This window comes from Bufo bufo, chromosome 6 (genome assembly GCF_905171765.1).
Source record: "Bufo bufo chromosome 6, aBufBuf1.1, whole genome shotgun sequence".
In the NCBI taxonomy this organism is placed as follows: domain Eukaryota; kingdom Metazoa; phylum Chordata; class Amphibia; order Anura; family Bufonidae; genus Bufo; species Bufo bufo.
This window is the reverse complement of record NC_053394.1, coordinates 247925759-247950960: the sequence shown is the minus strand read 5'-3', so window position 1 is coordinate 247950960 and position 25202 is coordinate 247925759. Positions and strand designations below refer to the sequence as shown.

The window sequence follows — 25202 nt, the reverse complement described above, 5'->3', positions numbered from 1 at the left end:
TGGCGACACCCCCCCCCCTCCTTCCTCCCCTTCACGCAGGCACAGGTGCGTTTTTTTCTTCCCTTAGGTTGCCTGGAGGCATGGCCGTAATGGATTCCACATGCGCCAGTCCTGTCGCCGTTCCTGGGTTTCAGGGAGAAATGGGCGCTCCAGATCCTCAGGTGGCGCTTATCATCGTCTTTAGGACGGATGTCAGGCGCATCGGAGGAGTCTGGTTATACAATCACCGTATCGAGGCTGTTGCCTGACCGTCACTCCAGGGCTCGGCCTGGTCGCTGCAGCCCGTACCCGCTCCTTTGGAGGTTCCGTCCCTCTCTGTGACTGGTGAGTACTGCGGGGAGGATGGTTCTTGTGCAGAGTTAGAATCACTGGTAGAGGCGGTGTCCCTGCCTTAATAAATAAAAAATTTAAAATAAAAAAAACAATCTCGATGGTCGCTTAATGGCTTAAAAATAGTGTGGATTTACAGAGCCTGTAGGTTACCCGCACATATTTTCCTGGAAATTGGGCAACTCAGGTGCAGCCCTGAGCAACGGGATATCATTAGCATATATGGAGGTTTTTTCTGTCTATACGTTTAAAAAAAAAAAAAAAAAAAAGAAGAAAATTACTAACCGAATTAATATATTATAGGCATTAAAATATACAAATGAATAACAAAGGGTATTAAAAAAAAATAATAATAATAATAAATAATGGAACTGAGTATATATATATATCTAGGTATTATATATAAAATTTTTTTTTTAAATAAAACGTGATTAAAAAGAATGAAATGATACTAATAATAAATGATTTAACAATGTAATTTTATGGATAAAAAAAAAAAATGGAATATATATATTACGATAAAGGTATAAAAAAAAAAAAAATAAATAAAAAAAAAAAAAAAAAAGAATAAATACATATATAAATAAATAAACAGGTTTGATCGATGTATATATTTATTATGTATGTTTATATTCTCCTGCATGAGAAGCCTTGCTTCTATCTTGTGTCTTGTTTATTGGCTGGCCTTTTTTGCGGATGTTTTTCAGGATAGATCAGTCCTGTCGGGTGTTCTCCCAATTTCCCTTTCAGCATGGAGTGTAGTATTTAAAAAAAAAATATATAAAATAAAATAAAAAGTAGTACTGCCTGTTATGCTCCTATCTGCGGGCACTAGGCCGTGTCTATATAAAAAAAAAAAAAGAAAAATATATAAGCGTTTTATTTGGCCTTTCAACAATGACATACAGGACATGGTTAGTACATATATACGGAGGCGAGACGCAGAAGTAGTAATCCCTCTAGCATTCAGCTCTATAGCTCGTGGCTATGGACCTTCCTTTAATGTAAATGGTTGTGAGTTCATATCTAGAGTTGAGCGAACACCTGGATGTTCGGGTTCGACGAGTTCGGCCGAACTTTCGAAAAATGTTCGGGTTCGGGATCCGAACTCGACCCGAACTTCATCCCGAACCCGAACCCCATAGAAGTCAATGGGGACCCGAACTTTTGGGCACTAAAAAGGCTGTAAAACACACCCGGAAAGGGCTAGAGGGCTGAAAAAGGCAGCAAAATGTAGTTAAATCCCCTGCAAACAAATGTAGATAGGGAAATGATGAGTTAACATAAAATAAATAAAAATTAAACAATATTAATTGGAGTGAGGTCCCATAGCACAGAATCAGGCTTCAAGTCACCCACCAATGGAGAAGGTCACTTACTATTATTTTGACCACAGCACCCAGACAAAGGAGAGAGGTCCCACAGCAGAGAACCAGGCATCATATCACCCACCACAGGAGTAGGCCACCATTTAGTTACTTTGACCCCTACACCCAGACGGAGGAGAGAGGTTACACAGCAGAGAATCAGGCATTTAGATCACCCACCACAGGAGTAGGCCACCATTGAATCAGACCCCGGCAACCATGTCAGATGGCACAAGCATAAGCTTTATATCAATCAGCACAGGAGAAGGCGACTTTGACAGACTTTGACCCCTACACCCGGACGGAGGAGAGAGGTTTCAAAGCAGAGAATCAGGCATTTAGATCACCCACCACAGGAGTAGGCCCCAATTTAATGGGACCCCGGCAACCATGTCAGATGGCACAACCATCAGCTTCATATCAATCAGCACAGGAGAAGGCGACTTTGAAAGACTTTGACCCCTACACCCAGACGGAGGAGAGAGGTTTCACAGCAGAGAATCAGGCATTTAGATCACCCACCACAGGAGTAGGCCCCCATTGAATCAGACCCTGGCAACCATGTCAGATGGCACAACCATCAGCTTTATATCAATCAGCACAGGAGAAGGCGACTTTGAAAGACTTTGACCCCTACACCCAGATGGAGGAGAGAGGTTTCACAGCAGAGAATCAGGCATCATATCAACCACCACAGGAGAAGCCACCATTTAGTTACTTTGACCCCTGCACCCAGGAAGAGGAGAGAGGCACCACAGCACATATTCTGGCATCATATCAGCCACCACAGGAGAAGCCACCATTGAGTTACTTTGACCCCCGCACCCAGGAAGAGGAGAGAGGCACCACAGCACATATTCTGGCATCATATCAGCCACCACAGGAGAAGCCACCATTGAGTTACTTTGACCCCCGCACCCAGGAAGAGGAGAGAGGCACCACAGCACATATTCTGGCATCATATCAGCCACCACAGGAGAAGCCACCATTGAGTTACTTTGACCCCTGCACCCAGGAAGAGGAGAGAGGCCCCACAGCACATATTCTGGCATCATATCAGCCACCACAGGAGAAGCCACCATTTAGTTACTTTGACCCCTTCACCCAAACAGAGGAGAGAGGTTCCACATCAGAGAATCAGGCATCATATCAACCACCACAGGAGTAGGCCACAATTTAATGGGACCCCGGCAACCATGTCAGAGGGCACAACCATCAGCTTCATATCAATCAGCACAGGAGAAGGCGACTTTGAAAGACTTTGACCCCTACACCCAGACGGAGGAGAGAGGTTTCACAGCAGAGAATCAGGCATTTAGATCACCCACCACAGGAGTAGGCCCCCATTGAATCAGACCCTGGCAACCATGTCAGATGGCACAACCATCAGCTTTATATCAATCAGCACAGGAGAAGCCACCATTGAGTTACTTTGACCCCTGCACCCAGGAAGAGGAGAGAGGCCCCACAGCACATATTCTGGCATCATATCAGCCACCACAGGAGAAGCCACCATTGAGTTACTTTGACCCCCGCACCCAGGAAGAGGAGAGAGGCACCACAGCACATATTCTGGCATCATATCAGCCACCACAGGAGAAGCCACCATTGAGTTACTTTGACCCCTGCACCCAGGAAGAGGAGAGAGGCCCCACAGCACATATTCTGGCATCATACTAACCACCACAGGAGAAGCCACCATTGAGTTACTTTGACCCCTGCACCCAGGAAGAGGAGAGAGGCCCCACAGCACATATTCTGGCATCATATCAGCCACCACAGGAGAAGCCACCATTGAGTTACTTTGACCCCCGCACCCAGGAAGAGGAGAGAGGCACCACAGCACATATTCTGGCATCATATCAGCCACCACAGGAGAAGCCACCATTGAGTTACTTTGACCCCTGCACCCAGGAAGAGGAGAGAGGCCCCACAGCACATATTCTGGCATCATACTAACCACCACAGGAGAAGCCACCATTGAGTTACTTTGACCCCTGCACCCAGGAAGAGGAGAGAGGCCCCACAGCACATATTCTGGCATCATATCAGCCACCACAGGAGAAGCCACCATTGAGTTACTTTGACCCCCGCACCCAGGAAGAGGAGAGAGGCACCACAGCACATATTCTGGCATCATATCAGCCACCACAGGAGAAGCCACCATTGAGTTACTTTGACCCCCGCACCCAGGAAGAGGAGAGAGGCACCACAGCACATATTCAGGCATCATATCACACACCACAGGAGAAGGCCTCTTTCAGTGATTTAGGCCTTTGGACCCAGACAGAGGAGAGAGGCACCACAGCACATATTCTGGCATCATATCAGCCACCACAGGAGAAGCCACCATTGAGTTACTTTGACCCCTGCACCCAGGAAGAGGAGAGAGGCCCCACAGCACATATTCTGGCATCATATCACACACCACAGGAGAAGGCCTCTTTCAGTAATTTAGGCCTTTGGACCCAGACAGAGGAGAGAGGTCAGAGATTAGCTTCATATCCCCCAGCACAGCAGAAGACCGCTTTATTTGACTTAGGCCTCAGCACCCAGACAGAAGACAGAGGTAGCATGGCAGAGGTTATGGCTTCATGTCACCCGTTAGTTTAACCGGCCACTTTCATCTGGTTAGGCCCCGGCGCCCAGACAGAGAAGAGTTTCATTCAACTGTGGGTTTCATAAAATTTGTATCAAATAAAGAAGTGGCCCGTAGCACAACAAGACATGTTTTAGGCAGTTAATAAGGACTACTCTGCACAAGGGAGGGACAGGTCCTGTGGGATCCATGCCTGGTTCATCTTTATGAAGGTCAGCTTGTCCACGTTGGCTGTGGACAGGCGGCTGCGCTTGTCAGTAATGACGCCCCCTGCCGTGCTGAATACGCGTTCAGATAAAACGCTGGCCGCCGGGCAGGAAAGCACCTCCAAGCATAACATGCTAACTCTGGCCACGTGGACAATTTCGAAACCCAGTAGTTGAATGGGGCCGAACCATCCGTCAGGATGTGGAGGGCTGTGCAGACATACTGTTCAACCATGTTAGTGAAATGCTGCCTCCTGCTAACACGTTCCGTATCAGGTGTCGGTGCAGATAGCTGTGGCGTGGAGACAAAACTTTTCCACATTTCTGCCATGCTAACCCTGCCCTCAGATGAGCTGGCCGTGACACAGCTGCGTTGGCGACCTCTTGCCACTCCTCTGCCTTCACCTTCCACCTGTTCCCCTGTGACATGTGGGAATGCTCTCAAGAGCGCCTCTATCAGCGTGCGCTTGTACTCGCGCATCTTACGGTCGCGCTCCAGTTCAGGAATTAAAGTGGGCACATTGTCTTTATACCGGGGATCCAGCAGGGTGGCCACCCAGTAGTCTGCACACGTTAAAACGTGGGCAACTCTGCTGTCGTTGCGCAGGCATTGGAGCATATATTCGCTCATGTGGGCCAGGCTACCCATGGGTAAGGACAAGCTGTCCTCTGTGGGAGGCGTATCGTCATCGTCCACCGTATCCCCCCAGCCACGCACCAGTGATGGGCCTGGGCTGCCACCCCGCTGTGAACTTGCGTCATCCTCGTCCCCCTCCACCTCCTCCTCCTCATCCTCCTCGTCCTCCAGTACAGTGCCTTGGCTGGCGACTTGTGAACCTGTCCTCTGCTGCTTAAACAAACCTCCCTCTGAGCCACTTCGAACAGACTGGCCCGAAAGTGTTAGAAACGAGCCCTCATCCTCCTCCTCCTCCTCCACCTGGGCCACCTCCTCTAACATCATTGCCCTAAGTGTTTTCTCAAGGAGACATAGAAGTGGTATTGTAACGCTGATAACAGTGTCATCGCCACTGGCCATGTTGGTGGAGTACTCGAAACAGCGCAGCAGGGCACACAGGTCTCGCATGGAGGCCCAATCATTGGTGGTGAAGTGGTGCTGTTCGGCAGTACGACTGACGCGAGCGTGCTGCAGCTGAAACTCCACTATGGCCTGCTGCTGCTCGCACAGTCTCTCCAGCATGTGCAAGGTGGAGTTCCACCGGGTGGGCACGTCGCATATGAGGCGGTGAGCAGGAAGGCCGAAGTTCCGCTGTAGCGCAGACAGGCGAGCAGCGGCAGGATGTGAACGGCGGAAGCGCGCACAGACGGCCCGCACTTTATGCAGCAGCTCTGACATGTTGGGGTAGTGGTGAATGAACCTCTGCACCACCAAGTTCAGCACATGCGCCAGGCAAGGGATGTGCGTCAAACCGGCTAGTCCCAGAGCTGCCACGAGATTTCGCCCATTATCGCATACCACCAGGCCTGGCTTGAGGCCCACCGGCAGAAACCACTCGTCGGTCTGTTGTTCAATACCCCGCCACAACTCCTTTGCGCTGTGGGGCCTGTCCCCCAAACATATGAGTTTCAGAATGGCCTGCTGACGTTTACCCCGGGCTGTGCTGAAGTTGGTGGTGAAGGTGTGTGGCTGACCGGATGAGCTGGTGGAAGCAGTGGAGGAGGAAGCCGAGTAGGAGGAGGAGGCTACAGGAGGCAGAGAATGATGCCCTGCGATCCTAGGGGGCGGAAGGACGTGCGCCAAGGAACTGTCCGCCGGGGGCCCAGCCGCCACTACATTCATCCAGTGTGCAGTTAGTGAGATATAGCGTCCCTGGCCGTGCTTACTGGTCCACGTATCTGTGGTTAGGTGGACCTTGCCACAAATGGCGTTGCGCAGTGCACACTTGATTTTATCGGACACTTGCATGTGCAGGGAAGGCACGGCTGTCTTGGAGAAGTAGTGGCGGCTGGGAACCACATACTGCGGGACAGCCATGGCCATCAGCTGTCTGTGTCCACCAGCCGGAATGACAGCATTTCAAAGGCCAGCAGTTTAGAAATGCTGGCGTTCAGGCCAAGGGCTCGAGGGTGACTCGGGGGGAATTTGCGCTTCCTCTCTAAGGTTTGAGATATTGAGAGCTGAACGCTGCTGTGTGATATAGTGGAGACGCTAGTTGACGGTGGCGGTGGTGGTGGTGTCGGTGGCACATCCTCTGTTTGCTGCTCGGCAGGTGGCAACATTCCTCTCGAGGCGGAAGCCGAGGCAGCAGCGGTAGAGGGAGCAGGGGGAGCCTCAGCGAGTGCCTGGTTTTTAAGGTGTGTACCCCACTGCAGTTCATGCTTTGCATGTAGATGCCTGGTCATGCAGGTTGTGCTGAGGTTCAGAACGTTAATGCCTCGCCTCAGGCTCTGATGGCAGAGCGTGCAAGTCACTCGGGTCTTGTCGGTAGGACATTGTTTAAAGAAGTGCCATGCCAGGGAACTCTTTGAAGCTGCCTTTGTGGGGCTGGGTCCCTGTTGGCGATGTCCAGTAGCAGGCGAACTCTGGGGGCGGCGGCTCGTCTGCTTTGGCCCCCTGCTCCCTCTTTGGCTTCGCTGTTGTCTCGGTCTCACCACTGCCTCTTCCTCTGAACTGTGAAAGTCATCGCCACGACCTTCAGTCCATGTGGGGTCTAAGACCTCATCGTCCTCTGCATCGTCTTCCACCCAGTCTCCCTCCCTGACCTCCTCCTGTTCAGTCTGCACACTGCAAAAAGACGCGGCAGTGGGCACCTGTGTTTCGTCATCATCAGAGAGTCGGTGACTCTGCTGTGGTGGTATTCCCATGTCCTCTTCATCTGGAGACATAAGTGGTTGTGCGTCAGTGCATGGTATGTCTTCCTCCACTGGGGAAGGGCTAGGTGGACGCCCCTGGGAAACCCTGGAAGCAGAGTCTTCAAACAGAAGAAGAGACTGCTGCATAACTTGTGGCTCAGACCGTTTCCCTGATATGCTTAGGGGTGATGTGACAGACTGATGGGCTTGGTTTTCAGGTGCCACCTGTGCGCTTTCCGCAGAAGACTGGGTGGAAGACCATGTGGTGAACGTGCTGGAAGCACTGTCGGCCACCCAATCGATTAATGCCTGTACCTGCTCAGGCCTTACCATCCTAAGAGCGGCATTGGGCCCCACGAGATATTGCGGTACATTCTGCCGGCTAGTTGAGGTAGTTCGTTCCCTACTGTGTGCGCCTGGGGCCGAACGGCCACGTCCTCTACCAGCAACAGAGGCTCCACGGACACCACCACGACCGCGTCCTCGTCCCTTAATAGTATTTTTCTTCATTGTTGCGATTCAACTCGCACCACAATGAAATATATTATTTTTTATAAGCAAAATCCCCTCACTGGAATACTTTCAGTCTTTTGACTGTATGGATTACAGATGGAATGACTGTTATATGTGAGTACCGCTTTCTTTGACAGATTCTAGTATGGGTACATATATGTTTTCCCAACCCCAGCACATTAGTTTGCTAATTCCAGATGTATGAAACGCAGGCCTAACTGTATCTAGTATATTGAACGCCAGATAAACTAACTTGGCCTTTTTTAAATAAAATAAAAATTCCCTCACTGGAATACTTTCAGTCTTTTGACTGTATGGATTACAGATGGAATGACTGTTATATGTGAGTACCGCTTTCTTTGACAGATTCTAGTATGGGTACATATATGTTTTCCCAACCCCAGCACATTAGTTTGCTAATTCCAGATGTATGAAACGCAGGCCTAACTGTATCTAGTATATTGAACGCCAGATAAACTAACTTGGCCTTTTTTAAATAAAAAAAATCCCCTCACTGGAATACTTTCAGTCTTTTGACTGTATGGATTACAGATGGAATGACTGTTATATGTGAGTACCGCTTTCTTTGACAGATTCTAGTATGGGTACATATATGTTTTCCCAACCCCAGCACATTAGTTTGCTAATTCCAGATGTATGAAACGCAGGCCTAACTGTATCTAGTATATTGAACGCCAGATAAACTAACTTGGCCTTTTTTAAATAAAAAAAATCCCCTCACTGGAATACTTTCAGTCTTTTGACTGTATGGATTACAGATGGAATGACTGTTATATGTGAGTACCGCTTTCTTTGACAGATTCTAGTATGGGTACATATATGTTTTCCCAACCCCAGCACATTAGTTTGCTAATTCCAGATGTATGAAACGCAGGCCTAACTGTATCTAGTATATTGAACGCCAGATAAACTAACTTGGCCTTTTTTAAATAAAAAAAATCCCCTCACTGGAATACTTTCAGTCTTTTGACTGTATGGATTACAGATGGAATGACTGTTATATGTGAGTACCGCTTTCTTTGACAGATTCTAGTATGGGTACATATATGTTTTCCCAACCCCAGCACATTAGTTTGCTAATTCCAGATGTATGAAACGCAGGCCTAACTGTATCTAGTATATTGAACGCCAGATAAACTAACTTGGCCTTTTTTAAATAAAAAAAATCCCCTCACTGGAATACTTTCAGTCTTTTGACTGTATGGATTACAGATGGAATGACTGTTATATGTGAGTACCGCTTTCTTTGACAGATTCTAGTATGGGTACATATATGTTTTCCCAACCCCAGCACATTAGTTTGCTAATTCCAGATGTATGAAACGCAGGCCTAACTGTATCTAGTATATTGAACGCCAGATAAACTAACTTGGCCTTTTTTAAATAAAAAAAATCCCCTCACTGGAATACTTTCAGTCTTTTGACTGTATGGATTACAGATGGAATGACTGTTATATGTGAGTACCGCTTTCTTTGACAGATTCTAGTATGGGTACATATATGTTTTCCCAACCCCAGCACATTAGTTTGCTAATTCCAGATGTATGAAACGCAGGCCTAACTGTATCTAGTATATTGAACGCCAGATAAACTAACTTGGCCTTTTTTAAATAAAAAAAATCCCCTCACTGGAATACTTTCAGTCTTTTGACTGTATGGATTACAGATGGAATGACTGTTATATGTGAGTACCGCTTTCTTTGACAGATTCTAGTATGGGTACATATATGTTTTCCCAACCCCAGCACATTAGTTTGCTAATTCCAGATGTATGAAACGCAGGCCTAACTGTATCTAGTATATTGAACGCCAGATAAACTAACTTGGCCTTTTTTAAATAAAAAAAATCCCCTCACTGGAATACTTTCAGTCTTTTGACTGTATGGATTACAGATGGAATGACTGTTATATGTGAGTACCGCTTTCTTTGACAGATTCTAGTATGGGTACATATATGTTTTCCCAACCCCAGCACATTAGTTTGCTAATTCCAGATGTATGAAACGCAGGCCTAACTGTATCTAGTATATTGAACGCCAGATAAACTAACTTGGCCTTTTTTAAATAAAAAAAATCCCCTCACTGGAATACTTTCAGTCTTTTGACTGTATGGATTACAGATGGAATGACTGTTATATGTGAGTACCGCTTTCTTTGACAGATTCTAGTATGGGTACATATATGTTTTCCCAACCCCAGCACATTAGTTTGCTAATTCCAGATGTATGAAACGCAGGCCTAACTGTATCTAGTATATTGAACGCCAGATAAACTAACTTGGCCTTTTTTAAATAAAAAAAATCCCCTCACTGGAATACTTTCAGTCTTTTGACTGTATGGATTACAGATGGAATGACTGTTATATGTGAGTACCGCTTTCTTTGACAGATTCTAGTATGGGTACATATATGTTTTCCCAACCCCAGCACATTAGTTTGCTAATTCCAGATGTATGAAACGCAGGCCTAACTGTATCTAGTATATTGAACGCCAGATAAACTAACTTGGCCTTTTTTAAATAAAAAAAATCCCCTCACTGGAATACTTTCAGTCTTTTGACTGTATGGATTACAGATGGAATGACTGTTATATGTGAGTACCGCTTTCTTTGACAGATTCTAGTATGGGTACATATATGTTTTCCCAACCCCAGCACATTAGTTTGCTAATTCCAGATGTATGAAACGCAGGCCTAACTGTATCTAGTATATTGAACGCCAGATAAACTAACTTGGCCTTTTTTAAATAAAAAAAAAATTCCCTCACTGGAATACTTTCAGTCTTTTGACTGTATGGATTACAGATGGAATGACTGTTATATGTGAGTACCGCTTTCTTTGACAGATTCTAGTATGGGTACATATATGTTTTCCCAACCCCAGCACATTAGTTTGCTAATTCCAGATGTATGAAACGCAGGCCTAACTGTATCTAGTATATTGAACGCCAGATAAACTAACTTGGCCTTTTTTAAATAAATAAAATCCCCTCACTGGAATACTTTCAGTCTTTTGACTGTATGGATTACAGATGGAATGACTGTTATATGTGAGTACCGCTTTCTTTGACAGATTCTAGTATGGGTACATATATGTTTTCCCAACCCCAGCACATTAGTTTGCTAATTCCAGATGTATGAAACGCAGGCCTAACTGTATCTAGTATATTGAACGCCAGATAAACTAACTTGGCCTTTTTTAAATAAAAAAAATCCCCTCACTGGAATACTTTCAGTCTTTTGACTGTATGGATTACAGATGGAATGACTGTTATATGTGAGTACCGCTTTCTTTGACAGATTCTAGTATGGGTACATATATGTTTTCCCAACCCCAGCACATTAGTTTGCTAATTCCAGATGTATGAAACGCAGGCCTAACTGTATCTAGTATATTGAACGCCAGATAAACTAACTTGGCCTTTTTTAAATAAAAAAAATCCCCTCACTGGAATACTTTCAGTCTTTTGACTGTATGGATTACAGATGGAATGACTGTTATATGTGAGTACCGCTTTCTTTGACAGATTCTAGTATGGGTACAAATATGTTTTCCCAACCCCAGCACATTAGTTTGCTAATTCCAGATGTATGAAACGCAGGCCTAACTGTATCTAGTATATTGAACGCCAGATAAACTAACTTGGCCTTTTTTAAATAAAAAAAAAATTCCCTCACTGGAATACTTTCAGTCTTTTGACTGTATGGATTACAGATGGAATGACTGTTATATGTGAGTACCGCTTTCTTTGACAGATTCTAGTATGGGTACATATATGTTTTCCCAACCCCAGCACATTAGTTTGCTAATTCCAGATGTATGAAACGCAGGCCTAACTGTATCTAGTATATTGAACGCCAGATAAACTAACTTGGCCTTTTTTAAATAAAAAAAATTCCCTCACTGGAATACTTTCAGTCTTTTGACTGTATGGATTACAGATGGAATGACTGTTATATGTGAGTACCGCTTTCTTTGACAGATTCTAGTATGGGTACATATATGTTTTCCCAACCCCAGCACATTAGTTTGCTAATTCCAGATGTATGAAACGCAGGCCTAACTGTATCTAGTATATTGAACGCCAGATAAACTAACTTGGCCTTTTTTAAATAAAAAAAATCCCCTCACTGGAATACTTTCAGTCTTTTGACTGTATGGATTACAGATGGAATGACTGTTATATGTGAGTACCGCTTTCTTTGACAGATTCTAGTATGGGTACATATATGTTTTCCCAACCCCAGCACATTAGTTTGCTAATTCCAGATGTATGAAACGCAGGCCTAACTGTATCTAGTATATTGAACGCCAGATAAACTAACTTGGCCTTTTTTAAATAAAAAAAATCCCCTCACTGGAATACTTTCAGTCTTTTGACTGTATGGATTACAGATGGAATGACTGTTATATGTGAGTACCGCTTTCTTTGACAGATTCTAGTATGGGTACATATATGTTTTCCCAACCCCAGCACATTAGTTTGCTAATTCCAGATGTATGAAACGCAGGCCTAACTGTATCTAGTATATTGAACGCCAGATAAACTAACTTGGCCTTTTTAAATAAAAAAAATCCCCTCACTGGAATACTTTCAGTCTTTTGACTGTATGGATTACAGATGGAATGACTGTTATATGTGAGTACCGCTTTCTTTGACAGATTCTAGTATGGGTACATATATGTTTTCCCAACCCCAGCACATTAGTTTGCTAATTCCAGATGTATGAAACGCAGGCCTAACTGTATCTAGTATATTGAACGCCAGATAAACTAACTTGGCCTTTTTTAAATAAAAAAAATCCCCTCACTGGAATACTTTCAGTCTTTTGACTGTATGGATTACAGATGGAATGACTGTTATATGTGAGTACCGCTTTCTTTGACAGATTCTAGTATGGGTACATATATGTTTTCCCAACCCCAGCACATTAGTTTGCTAATTCCAGATGTATGAAACGCAGGCCTAACTGTATCTAGTATATTGAACGCCAGATAAACTAACTTGGCCTTTTTTAAATAAAAAAAATTCCCTCACTGGAATACTTTCAGTCTTTTGACTGTATGGATTACAGATGGAATGACTGTTATATGTGAGTACCGCTTTCTTTGACAGATTCTAGTATGGGTACATATATGTTTTCCCAACCCCAGCACATTAGTTTGCTAATTCCAGATGTATGAAACGCAGGCCTAACTGTATCTAGTATATTGAACGCCAGATAAACTAACTTGGCCTTTTTTAAATAAAAAAAATCCCCTCACTGGAATACTTTCAGTCTTTTGACTGTATGGATTAGAGATGGAATGACTGTTATATGTGAGTACCGCTTTCTTTGACAGATTCTAGTATGGGTACATATATGTTTTCCCAACCCCAGCACATTAGTTTGCTAATTCCAGATGTATGAAACGCAGGCCTAACTGTATCTAGTATATTGAACGCCAGATAAACTAACTTGGCCTTTTTTAAATAAAAAAAAAATTCCCTCACTGGAATACTTTCAGTCTTTTGACTGTATGGATTACAGATGGAATGACTGTTATATGTGAGTACCGCTTTCTTTGACAGATTCTAGTATGGGTACATATATGTTTTCCCAACCCCAGCACATTAGTTTGCTAATTCCAGATGTATGAAACGCAGGCCTAACTGTATCTAGTATATTGAACGCCAGATAAACTAACTTGGCCTTTTTTAAATAAAAAAAATCCCCTCACTGGAATACTTTCAGTCTTTTGACTGTATGGATTACAGATGGAATGACTGTTATATGTGAGTACCGCTTTCTTTGACAGATTCTAGTATGGGTACATATATGTTTTCCCAACCCCAGCACATTAGTTTGCTAATTCCAGATGTATGAAACGCAGGCCTAACTGTATCTAGTATATTGAACGCCAGATAAACTAACTTGGCCTTTTTTAAATAAAAAAAATCCCCTCACTGGAATACTTTCAGTCTTTTGACTGTATGGATTACAGATGGAATGACTGTTATATGTGAGTACCGCTTTCTTTGACAGATTCTAGTATGGGTACATATATGTTTTCCCAACCCCAGCACATTAGTTTGCTAATTCCAGATGTATGAAACGCAGGCCTAACTGTATCTAGTATATTGAACGCCAGATAAACTAACTTGGCCTTTTTTAAATAAAAAAAAAATTCCCTCACTGGAATACTTTCAGTCTTTTGACTGTATGGATTACAGATGGAATGACTGTTATATGTGAGTACCGCTTTCTTTGACAGATTCTAGTATGGGTACATATATGTTTTCCCAACCCCAGCACATTAGTTTGCTAATTCCAGATGTATGAAACGCAGGCCTAACTGTATCTAGTATATTGAACGCCAGATAAACTAACTTGGCCTTTTTTAAATAAATAAAATCCCCTCACTGGAATACTTTCAGTCTTTTGACTGTATGGATTACAGATGGAATGACTGTTATATGTGAGTACCGCTTTCTTTGACAGATTCTAGTATGGGTACATATATGTTTTCCCAACCCCAGCACATTAGTTTGCTAATTCCAGATGTATGAAACGCAGGCCTAACTGTATCTAGTATATTGAACGCCAGATAAACTAACTTGGCCTTTTTTAAATAAAAAAAATCCCCTCACTGGAATACTTTCAGTCTTTTGACTGTATGGATTACAGATGGAATGACTGTTATATGTGAGTACCGCTTTCTTTGACAGATTCTAGTATGGGTACATATATGTTTTCCCAACCCCAGCACATTAGTTTGCTAATTCCAGATGTATGAAACGCAGGCCTAACTGTATCTAGTATATTGAACGCCAGATAAACTAACTTGGCCTTTTTTAAATAAAAAAAATCCCCTCACTGGAATACTTTCAGTCTTTTGACTGTATGGATTACAGATGGAATGACTGTTATATGTGAGTACCGCTTTCTTTGACAGATTCTAGTATGGGTACATATATGTTTTCCCAACCCCAGCACATTAGTTTGCTAATTCCAGATGTATGAAACGCAGGCCTAACTGTATCTAGTATATTGAACGCCAGATAAACTAACTTGGCCTTTTTTAAATAAAAAAAAAATTCCCTCACTGGAATACTTTCAGTCTTTTGACTGTATGGATTACAGATGGAATGACTGTTATATGTGAGTACCGCTTTCTTTGACAGATTCTAGTATGGGTACATATATGTTTTCCCAACCCCAGCACATTAGTTTGCTAATTCCAGATGTATGAAACGCAGGCCTAACTGTATCTAGTATATTGAACGCCAGATAAACTAACTTGGCCTTTTTTAAATAAAAAAAATTCCCTCACTGGAATACTTTCAGTCTTTTGACTGTATGGATTACAGATGGAATGACTGTTATATGTGAGTACCGCTTTCTTTGACAGATTCTAGTATGGGTACATATATGTTTTCCCAACCCCAGCACATTAGTTTGCTAATTCCAGATGTATGAAACGCAGGCCTAACTGTATCTAGTATATTGAACGCCAGATAAACTAACTTGGCCTTTTTTAAATAAAAAAAATCCCCTCACTGGAATACTTTCAGTCTTTTGACTGTATGGATTACAGATGGAATGACTGTTATATGTGAGTACCGCTTTCTTTGACAGATTCTAGTATGGGTACATATATGTTTTCCCAACCCCAGCACATTAGTTTGCTAATTCCAGATGTATGAAACGCAGGCCTAACTGTATCTAGTATATTGAACGCCAGATAAACTAACTTGGCCTTTTTTAAATAAAAAAAATCCCCTCACTGGAATACTTTCAGTCTTTTGACTGTATGGATTACAGATGGAATGACTGTTATATGTGAGTACCGCTTTCTTTGACAGATTCTAGTATGGGTACATATATGTTTTCCCAACCCCAGCACATTAGTTTGCTAATTCCAGATGTATGAAACGCAGGCCTAACTGTATCTAGTATATTGAACGCCAGATAAACTAACTTGGCATTTTTAAATAAAAAAAATCCCCTCACTGGAATACTTTCAGTCTTTTGACTGTATGGATTACAGATGGAATGACTGTTATATGTGAGTACCGCTTTCTTTGACAGATTCTAGTATGGGTACATATATGTTTTCCCAACCCCAGCACATTAGTTTGCTAATTCCAGATGTATGAAACGCAGGCCTAACTGTATCTAGTATATTGAACGCCAGATAAACTAACTTGGCCTTTTTTAAATAAAAAAAATCCCCTCACTGGAATACTTTCAGTCTTTTGACTGTATGGATTACAGATGGAATGACTGTTATATGTGAGTACCGCTTTCTTTGACAGATTCTAGTATGGGTACATATATGTTTTCCCAACCCCAGCACATTAGTTTGCTAATTCCAGATGTATGAAACGCAGGCCTAACTGTATCTAGTATATTGAACGCCAGATAAACTAACTTGGCCTTTTTTAAATAAAAAAAATTCCCTCACTGGAATACTTTCAGTCTTTTGACTGTATGGATTACAGATGGAATGACTGTTATATGTGAGTACCGCTTTCTTTGACAGATTCTAGTATGGGTACATATATGTTTTCCCAACCCCAGCACATTAGTTTGCTAATTCCAGATGTATGAAACGCAGGCCTAACTGTATCTAGTATATTGAACGCCAGATAAACTAACTTGGCCTTTTTTAAATAAAAAAAATCCCCTCACTGGAATACTTTCAGTCTTTTGACTGTATGGATTAGAGATGGAATGACTGTTATATGTGAGTACCGCTTTCTTTGACAGATTCTAGTATGGGTACATATATGTTTTCCCAACCCCAGCACATTAGTTTGCTAATTCCAGATGTATGAAACGCAGGCCTAACTGTATCTAGTATATTGAACGCCAGATAAACTAACTTGGCCTTTTTTAAATAAAAAAAAAATTCCCTCACTGGAATACTTTCAGTCTTTTGACTGTATGGATTACAGATGGAATGACTGTTATATGTGAGTACCGCTTTCTTTGACAGATTCTAGTATGGGTACATATATGTTTTCCCAACCCCAGCACATTAGTTTGCTAATTCCAGATGTATGAAACGCAGGCCTAACTGTATCTAGTATATTGAACGCCAGATAAACTAACTTGGCCTTTTTTAAATAAAAAAAATCCCCTCACTGGAATACTTTCAGTGTTTTGACTGTATGGATTACAGATGGAATGACTGTTATATGTGAGTACCGCTTTCTTTGACAGATTCTAGTATGGGTACATATATGTTTTCCCAACCCCAGCACATTAGTTTGCTAATTCCAGATGTATGAAACGCAGGCCTAACTGTATCTAGTATATTGAACGCCAGATAAACTAACTTGGCCTTTTTTAAATAAAAAAAATCCCCTCACTGGAATACTTTCAGTCTTTTGACTGTATGGATTAGAGATGGAATGACTGTTATATGTGAGTACCGCTTTCTTTGACAGATTCTAGTATGGGTACATATATGTTTTCCCAACCCCAGCACATTAGTTTGCTAATTCCAGATGTATGAAACGCAGGCCTAACTGTATCTAGTATATTGAACGCCAGATAAACTAACTTGGCCTTTTTTAAATAAAAAAAAAATTCCCTCACTGGAATACTTTCAGTCTTTTGACTGTATGGATTACAGATGGAATGACTGTTATATGTGAGTACCGCTTTCTTTGACAGATTCTAGTATGGGTACATATATGTTTTCCCAACCCCAGCACATTAGTTTGCTAATTCCAGATGTATGAAACGCAGGCCTAACTGTATCTAGTATATTGAACGCCAGATAAACTAACTTGGCCTTTTTTAAATAAAAAAAATCCCCTCACTGGAATACTTTCAGTCTTTTGACTGTATGGATTACAGATGGAATGACTGTTATATGTGAGTACCGCTTTCTTTGACAGATTCTAGTATGGGTACATATATGTTTTCCCAACCCCAGCACATTAGTTTGCTAATTCCAGATGTATGAAACGCAGGCCTAACTGTATCTAGTATATTGAACGCCAGATAAACTAACTTGGCCTTTTTTAAATAAAAAAAATCCCCTCACTGGAATACTTTCAGTCTTTTGACTGTATGGATTACAGATGGAATGACTGTTATATGTGAGTACCGCTTTCTTTGACAGATTCTAGTATGGGTACATATATGTTTTCCCAACCCCAGCACATTAGTTTGCTAATTCCAGATGTATGAAACGCAGGCCTAACTGTATCTAGTATATTGAACGCCAGATAAACTAACTTGGCCTTTTTTAAATAAAAAAAAATTCCCTCACTGGAATACTTTCAGTCTTTTGACTGTATGGATTACAGATGGAATGACTGTTATATGTGAGTACCGCTTTCTTTGACAGATTCTAGTATGGGTACATATATGTTTTCCCAACCCCAGCACATTAGTTTGCTAATTCCAGATGTATGAAACGCAGGCCTAACTGTATCTAGTATATTGAACGCCAGATAAACTAACTTGGCCTTTTTTAAATAAATAAAATCCCCTCACTGGAATACTTTCAGTCTTTTGACTGTATGGATTACAGATGGAATGACTGTTATATGTGAGTACCGCTTTCTTTGACAGATTCTAGTATGGGTACATATATGTTTTCCCAACCCCAGCACATTAGTTTGCTAATTCCAGATGTATGAAACGCAGGCCTAACTGTATCTAGTATATTGAACGCCAGATAAACTAACTTGGCCTTTTTTAAATAAAAAAAATCCCCTCACTGGAATACTTTCAGTCTTTTGACTGTATGGATTACAGATGGAATGACTGTTATATGTGAGTACCGCTTTCTTTGACAGATTCTAGTATGGGTACATATATGTTTTCCCAACCCCAGCACATTAGTTTGCTAATTCCAGATGTATGAAACGCAGGCCTAACTGTATCTAGTATATTGAACGCCAGATAAACTAACTTGGCCTTTTTTAAATAAAAAAAATCCCCTCACTGGAATACTTTCAGTCTTTTGACTGTATGGATTACAGATGGAATGACTGTTATATGTGAGTACCGCTTTCTTTGACAGATTCTAGTATGGGTACATATATGTTTTCCCAACCCCAGCACATTAGTTTGCTAATTCCAGATGTATGAAACGCAGGCCTAACTGTATCTAGTATATTGAACGCCAGATAAACTAACTTGGCCTTTTTTAAATAAAAAAAAAATTCCCTCACTGGAATACTTTCAGTCTTTTGACTGTATGGATTACAGATGGAATGACTGTTATATGTGAGTACCGCTTTCTTTGACAGATTCTAGTATGGGTACATATATGTTTTCCCAACCCCAGCACATTAGTTTGCTAATTCCAGATGTATGAAACGCAGGCCTAACTGTATCTAGTATATTGAACGCCAGATAAACTAACTTGGCCTTTTTTAAATAAAAAAAATTCCCTCACTGGAATACTTTCAGTCTTTTGACTGTATGGATTACAGATGGAATGACTGTTATATGTGAGTACCGCTTTCTTTGACAGATTCTAGTATGGGTACATATATGTTTTCCCAACCCCAGCACATTAGTTTGCTAATTCCAGATGTATGAAACGCAGGCCTAACTGTATCTAGTATATTGAACGCCAGATAAACTAACTTGGCCTTTTTTAAATAAAAAAAATCCCCTCACTGGAATACTTTCAGTCTTTTGACTGTATGGATTACAGATGGAATGACTGTTATATGTGAGTACCGCTTTCTTTGACAGATTCTAGTATGGGTACATATATGTTTTCCCAACCCCAGCACATTAGTTTGCTAATTCCAGATGTATGAAACGCAGGCCTAACTGTATCTAGTATATTGAACGCCAGATAAACTAACTTGGCCTTTTTTAAATAAAAAAAATCCCCTCACTGGAATACTTTCAGTCTTTTGACTGTATGGATTACAGATGGAATGACTGTTATATGTGAGTACCGCTTTCTTTGACAGATTCTAGTATGGGTACATATATGTTTTCCCAACCCCAGCACATTAGTTTGCTAATTCCAGATGTATGAAACGCAGGCCTAACTGTATCTAGTATATTGAACGCCAGATAAACTAACTTGGCCTTTTTAAATAAAAAAAATCCCCTCACTGGAATACTTTCAGTCTTTTGACTGTATGGATTACAGATGGAATGACTGTTATATGTGAGTACCGCTTTCTTTGACAGATTCTAGTATGGGTACATATATGTTTTCCCAACCCCAGCACATTAGTTTGCTAATTCCAGATGTATGAAACGCAGGCCTAACTGTATCTAGTATATTGAACGCCAGATAAACTAACTTGGCCTTTTTTAAATAAAAAAAATCCCCTCACTGGAATACTTTCAGTCTTTTGACTGTATGGATTACAGATGGAATGACTGTTATATGTGAGTACCGCTTTCTTTGACAGATTCTAGTATGGGTACATATATGTTTTCCCAACCCCAGCACATTAGTTTGCTAATTCCAGATGTATGAAACGCAGGCCTAACTGTATCTAGTATATTGAACGCCAGATAAACTAACTTGGCCTTTTTTAAATAAAAAAAATTCCCTCACTGGAATACTTTCAGTCTTTTGACTGTATGGATTACAGATGGAATGACTGTTATATGTGAGTACCGCTTTCTTTGACAGATTCTAGTATGGGTACATATATGTTTTCCCAACCCCAGCACATTAGTTTGCTAATTCCAGATGTATGAAACGCAGGCCTAACTGTATCTAGTATATTGAACGCCAGATAAACTAACTTGGCCTTTTTTAAATAAAAAAAATCCCCTCACTGGAATACTTTCAGTGTTTTGACTGTATGGATTACAGATGGAATGACTGTTATATGTGAGTACCGCTTTCTTTGACAGATTCTAGTATGGGTACATATATGTTTTCCCAACCCCAGCACATTAGTTTGCTAATTCCAGATGTATGAAACGCAGGCCTAACTGTATCTAGTATATTGAACGCCAGATAAACTAACTTGGCCTTTTTTAAATAAAAAAAATCCCCTCACTGGAATACTTTCAGTCTTTTGACTGTATGGATTAGAGATGGAATGACTGTTATATGTGAGTACCGCTTTCTTTGACAGATTCTAGTATGGGTACATATATGTTTTCCCAACCCCAGCACATTAGTTTGCTAATTCCAGATGTATGAAACGCAGGCCTAACTGTATCTAGTATATTGAACGCCAGATAAACTAACTTGGCCTTTTTTAAATAAAAAAAAAATTCCCTCACTGGAATACTTTCAGTCTTTTGACTGTATGGATTACAGATGGAATGACTGTTATATGTGAGTACCGCTTTCTTTGACAGATTCTAGTATGGGTACATATATGTTTTCCCAACCCCAGCACATTAGTTTGCTAATTCCAGATGTATGAAACGCAGGCCTAACTGTATCTAGTATATTGAACGCCAGATAAACTAACTTGGCCTTTTTTAAATAAAAAAAATTCCCTCACTGGAATACTTTCAGTCTTTTGACTGTATGGATTACAGATGGAATGACTGTTATATGTGAGTACCGCTTTCTTTGACAGATTCTAGTATGGGTACATATATGTTTTCCCAACCCCAGCACATTAGTTTGCTAATTCCAGATGTATGAAACGCAGGCCTAACTGTATCTAGTATATTGAACGCCAGATAAACTAACTTGGCCTTTTTTAAATAAAAAAAAAATTCCCTCACTGGAATACTTTATGGCTTTTCACTGTATGGATTACAGGTGGACTAGTATTAGTAGGGGTGACACAAGCACACCCAAGTCCCTGATGTAGGATTTCTATGGCACAGACCACTATTACAAGTGATTAATGGACGTTGGGAGAGATTGTGCTGCAGCACTAGTCCCAAGATGGCCGCCGCCTATCAGCCCAGTAACATGTGCCACAAAATGGTCTGCACAACCTTTAAAAAAAATAGCCTTGGACTGTGCTGCTAAATCGCTATTGGTCTGAATCCCAGGTGTAGATGTCTGACTTGTTTGGAGCTTTGGAATGCACACTGTGGCAGCTTCTGCTGCAGCACTACAAGTCGCAAAATGGCGGCCGGCGGTCAGCCCAGGTACATGTGGATGGAAAAATCACTCTGGCCACTCTAAAAATAGCCAATCCCTATCAAAAAAGCAGCTCAGCTGCAGTTGTTCAGATGAATCACAGGTGGAGGAGAGAAATTTGCTTCCAGTTATTCAATTATCCCTGCCTATTCTCGCCCTAGCATCAGCTGCGTCTATCCCTGTTCTATTCACATCGGGAGTGAGCACGTCCCGACGTGCGCACAAGCTTATAAAGAGGCTGAGTCACATGCTGCACTTGGCCAATCACAGCCTTGCCAATAGTAGGCATGGCTGCGATGGCATCTTAGGGCAAGTAGTATGATGCATGTTGATTGGCTGCTTTGCAGCCTTTCAAAATGCGCCAAAATACATGCCGAACGACGAACCCGAACTTTTACGAAAAAGTTCGGGTTCGGGTCCGTGTCACGAACACCCCAAAATTCGGTACGGACCCGAACTATGCTCGAACTGTTCGCTCAACACTATTCATATCATCACAGCCGCAATTACGGTTTTCTCTTTCTGCAGTCTACGGTACGGGTCACCGTCCCAAGGTTCCGTTGGTATGGTTGATACCTGGGCACTGCTGCTGAGCTTATAACATGTCTGTGCAGGCGGGCAGCTTGGAGGTGATGCACTTTCCTCATGTCCAGTGCTACAGGAGTTACAGTGCGGTGGGATCCAGTTGGGTCGAATCCAGGGGAGATGTACACGATGTTAGCAGTTCATGAGACTTTCTTCTAGTCCAGCTGGGTTGGTTGCCGTGAGGGCGGTATTAGTATACTGGTGCCACATGGTTTGGTACGAAGCAGGGCTGCCCCTTGTTGAGTGGATATGGCGGAATCAGTAGTCGCAGGTATAACTAGATGGTAAGCCAGTAGCGGATAACCAGGTCCGTTCGTACACATCGCTCAGGGGGAGCCTTGATATAACACCATTCATGGAGTTACACTGTTAAACTGCAGCCTTTCATTCCCCGTTCGGATCTAGGTTGTGATGCGGGTCAGACCCACTGACAGATCCTCTTGACAGGACTTCACAGGTCGGCATGGTGACCCTCCAAGCATTATTTGCATGTATCGTTTCATTGTATGGTAGGGATACCGGTATAGTTAGGGAGTATTTAGTTTGGATAGTCAAGTCCCGTCTCCTTCAGCCTTCTGTTCTGGCTGATTGATATTTTCTCCAAGGTGTTTGTCTCTTCATTCAAGGCCGCACTGCGCGGGGGGTTGTTATTCCAGAATTTTTGTATGGGGTAATAGTACTCGGGATTGGGGTCCGTCTATACATGTCGATCCAGTTAATATAAAGGGATGGGTACCTCCCCTCCGCCTGGTTTCGATCCGGCTGGTCGGTTTGTTTGGTATTCTGTAATGACTTCACGCATGGTGGGGCTCCAATTGTTTTTCCCTTTAGGTTAGGTTTTCCCCAGGCGGTTTGACAATTTGTGGGTGATTTGGGCCGGCGCTCGGGGCGCCCGGGGGGGTGTGTACCCGGACTGGTTTGTTCGGGTACGGTAAAATACCATAAATCTGGTTGCATTTATTATCTATGCCAGTCTGGATAGGCACAACCCTGTTCTCTATATAGAGCTTTGAGGATACAATTCTGATTACTCCTACTGGGACACAGCTTCTATCATCTCCACTGGGACTCACCCATATGATATGGGCTTATTACACTGGGACTTTAATTGTGAGAAACATCGAGGTCTCCAGGAAAATCGAGTATTCATCGATTAAGGATATTGTTTTGTTAGTTGCTTTTTAATTTTATGCATGTATCTTACCTTCTCCAGAGCAAGGGGTGGCTCTCTTCGTCCAGAGCACCTAGCATGATCAATCACAGTGAGCCATCCGTTTACTCTTTCCAAGTGCACTATGGTTTGACAATTTACCTTGGTCTTTAACCCCTTAAGGACATAGGACGTACCGGTACGCCCTATTTCCCGAGTCCTTAAGGACCAAGGACGTACCGGTACGTCCTAACTTTAAATAGGCATTCCGGCGCCCCAGGGGTTAATCTGAACAGGATGCCGGCTGAAATCATTCAGCCGGCATCCTGTCACAACGCCAGGGGGGGTCATGTGACCCCCCCCGTGTCGGCGATCGCAGCAAACCGCAGGTCAATTCAGACCCGCGGTTTGCTGCGCTTTTTGCAGTTTCTGATCCCCGCGGTCCCTGACCGCGGGGATCAGAAACTTTAGAGTCCCTAAAATCAATATTTTTTACCCCCCCCTGCACCCCTGCACGATTTGATGCCGGCGGGTGGTGCGGGGGGGTGTCACAGGCGGTGGGGGCGTTGCGGGAGGCGGGCGGTGCGGCAGGCGGGATCGCGATCCCCCGCCCGCCTCCCCTTGAATGATCTTTGGCTTCTAGTGGGTATACCAGGGTGCCAGCACATTGCTGGCACCCTGGTATAAACGGCTGACATCTGTGCAGGACCGCTGTATGGAAAAAGTTAACTGTCATCGGTCAGGGAGCTCCTTCCCTCTCCATCGGGGGGCTGCTGTGCCTTTGCAGCCCCCCGATGGAGAGGGAGAGAGCCCCCCGACAGCCCCCCTCAGCCCTGTGCTTACCCTTCCCCGTCTGCGAAGTTGTGGCAGACGGGGAAGGTTCCCATGGCAACAGGACGCCTGCTCAGGCGTCCTGCTGTCCATGGTGCTGAACAGATCTGTGCTAAAAGGCATAGATCTGTTCAGTGTAAGTAAAATACAGTACAGTGCAATATATATTGTACTGTACTGCATTATACAGACATCAGACCCACTGGATCTTCAAGAACCAAGTGGGTCTGGGTCAAAAAAATGGCCTGGTCCTTAAGGTGAAAATGAGCCCGGTCCTTAAGGGGTTAAAAAAAAAGAAAATACTTTTTGGATGAAATATAACTATTCTGTGTCTAGTTGTGCGATCCTCTTTTGCGTGTTGTGGCTCGGGCTAATTGTTTTTTCTTTCAGATTTGGGGCGTTTAGCGGTTCGATGGCTGGCTTTCGTATACCTTCTGTGCGGTGCGGAGAGAGGAACAGAGGCTGGTGGGCGCTCTTTGGTTTTTTTGAGAGGTGGAAGTCTTTTGGACAGGGATCCTGGAATTCTGGTGGTCATAACTCCTTTCAGAGGTGGTTGGTATAGAGTTCCGCCGGAGGCGCGGTGATGCTGGTGACCCGCGCTGTGGTAATGCACCTTTGTCTATTCCAGAGCTCTGGACCTCATGTGTCCTGACATATGATTATCCCTTTCTCACCCACCTTGCCTGGCATATGTGCTGGCTGAATTTGGTGGAGCTGCTGCAGAAAGTAAGGGCCGTCTGTGAG

General features: G+C 42.9%; 1 long non-coding RNA gene across 1 annotated transcript; it reads left to right on the top strand.

Moving 5' to 3' along the window:
• LOC121005109 lies at positions 1 to 24943 on the top strand. Its single transcript, XR_005779871.1, has 3 exons — positions 1 to 324; positions 1698 to 1700; positions 24864 to 24943. It is a non-coding gene; the product is annotated as an uncharacterized LOC121005109 (long non-coding RNA).
• Positions 24944 to 25202: the final 259 nt, after the last annotated feature.